This window comes from Petromyzon marinus, unplaced genomic scaffold, assembly GCF_048934315.1.
Source record: "Petromyzon marinus isolate PM22_M1 ecotype Great Lakes invasive population unplaced genomic scaffold, UKy_Petmar_22M1.pri1.0 PM_G_Scaffold_61, whole genome shotgun sequence".
Classification (NCBI taxonomy): Eukaryota; Metazoa; Chordata; class Hyperoartia; order Petromyzontiformes; family Petromyzontidae; genus Petromyzon; species Petromyzon marinus.
Window position 1 is genome coordinate 167,501 of NW_027423015.1, and position 2,500 is coordinate 170,000.

Below are 2,500 nucleotides of genomic sequence, written 5' to 3' on the forward strand. Positions count from 1 at the left end.
CGGGGCTGTTAGGGTGGCACAGAAATCCCTCGGAATGGGAAAACGGGTCATTTTCGTGTCGCCACATTGCATGCGAACCGCATGCAACTTCCAGAGGCATTTGCAGCAGAAATGCATGTGCAGTCAAAAAAATTGATATTTTTCACGGATAGACCCCGTGAAACGCTAGAAATTGGCGGGGATGTGTCTCTTGTGGCTCACGGGGCTGTTCGGGTCGCACAGAAATCCCTGGGAATGGGAAAACGGGTCATTTTCGTGTTGCCACATTGCGTACGAACCGCATGAAACTTCCAGAGGCATTTGCAGCAGGAATGCATGTGCACTCAAAAACTTCTATATGTTTCACGGATAGACCCCGTGAAACGCTAGAAATTGGCGGGGATGTGTCTCTTGTGGCTCACGGGGCTGTTAGGGTGGCACAGAACTCCCTCGGAATGGGAAAAGGGGTCATTTTCGTGTTGCCACATTGCATAGGAACGCCATGAAACTTCCAGAGGCATTTGCAGCAGAAAGGCACGTGCACTCAAAAATTTTAATATTTTTCACGCATAGACCCCGTCAAACGCTAGAAGTTGGCGGGGATGTCTCTCTTGTGGCTCACGGGGCTGTTAGGGTCGCACAGAAATGCCTCGGAATGGGAAAACGGGTCATTTTTGTGTGGCCACATTGCATAGGAACGGCATGAAACTTCCAGAGGCATTTGCAGCAGGAATGCATGTGCACTCAAAAAGTCTATATTTTTCACGGATAGACCCCGTGAAACGCTATAAATTGGCGGGGATGTCTCTCTTGTGGCTCACGGGCGCTGTTAGTTAGGGTCGCACAGAAATCCCTCGGAATGGGAAAAGGGGTCATTTTCGTGTTGCCACATTGCGTACGAACGGCATGAAACTTCCAGAGGCATCTGCAGCAGAAATGCATGTGCACTCAAAAACGTCTATATTTTTCACGGATAGACCCCGTGAAACGCTAGAAATTGGCGGGGATGTGTCTCTTGTGGCTCACGGGGCTGTTAGGGTCGCACAGAAATCCCTCGGAATGGGAAAACGGGTCATTTTCGTGTTGCCACAATTGGCATACGAACGGCATGAAACTTCCAGAGGCATTTGCAGCAGAAATGCATGTGCACTCAAAAACGTGAATATTTTTTCACGGATAGACCCCGTCAAACGCTCGAATTTGGCGGGGATGTTTCTCTTGTGGGTCACGGGGCTGTTCGGCTCGCACAGAACTCCCTTGGTCCACCTGATTCGTGCATACAGGCAGCAACTAAAACTCTGTAAACCTGCTGTGAGGACATCTAAACAGTGGACCAGTGAGGCTGTGGAAGATTTGCGGGCGTGCTTAGACTGTACTGACTGGGATATGTTCACGACTGCTACCAATAGTCTGGATGAACTCACAGAGGCTGTGTACATCAGCTTCTGTGAGGACTGCTGTATCCCAACACGTACCAGGGTGAACTTTAACAACAACAAGCCCTGGTTCTCAGCAAAGCTCAAAAGGTTGAGGTTGGAGAAGGAGGAAGCGTTTAGGAGTGGGGATAGAGACAGATTCAAGGAGTCGAAGAACAGGTTTAGCAAAGCGGTGAGAGAGGCTAAACGACTGTACTCAGAGACACTAAAACACCAGTTCTCTACTAACGACGCTGCTTCTGTCTGCCAAAGGGCTCAGGCACATCACCAACTACAAACCCAGAGCGCCCCACACCACTAACGACTCCCGCCTAGCCAACGACCTGAACGAGTTCTACCGTAGATTTGAAAGACAATTGGACTGTCCTGAACCACCCCTTCCCACCCAAGAGGCCCCATCCCCCACCCATACTACAGAAACGACTCTCTCCTTTCAGGAGGGAGAAGTTAATGGGCTTTTCAAGAGGCAGAATCCACGCAAAGCAGCCGGGCCGGACTCTGTCTCTCCAGCCACCCTCAGGCACTGCGCTGACCAGCTGTCTCCGGTGTTCACCAACATCTTTAACACCTCCCTGGAGACATGCCATGTACCAGCCTGTCTCAAGTCCTCCACCATCATCGCTGTGCCCAAAAAGCTAAGGCCAACAGGACTAAATGATTACAGACCGGTCGCCCTTACATCTGTGGTAATGAAGTCTTTTGAGCGCCTGCTCCTGGCACACCTCAAAGCCATCACAGACCCTCTCCTGGACCCCCTTCAGTTTGCCTACAGAGCCAACAGGTCTGTGGACGACGCAGTTAACATGGCCCTCCACTTCACCCTACAGCATGTGGACGCCCCAGCATCCTACGCCAGGATCCTGTTTGTGGACTTCAGCTCTGCCTTCAACACCATCATCCCTGCCCTGCTTCAGGACAAGCTCTTCCAGCTGAACGTGCCCTACTCCACCTGCAGGTGGATCACAGACTTCCTCTCTGACAGGAAGCAGTGCGTTAAGCCGGGAACAGAAGTCTCTGACTCCAGGTCCATCAGCACGGGAACTCCTCAGGGCTGCGTCCTTTGCCCACTGCTCTTCTCCCTGTAT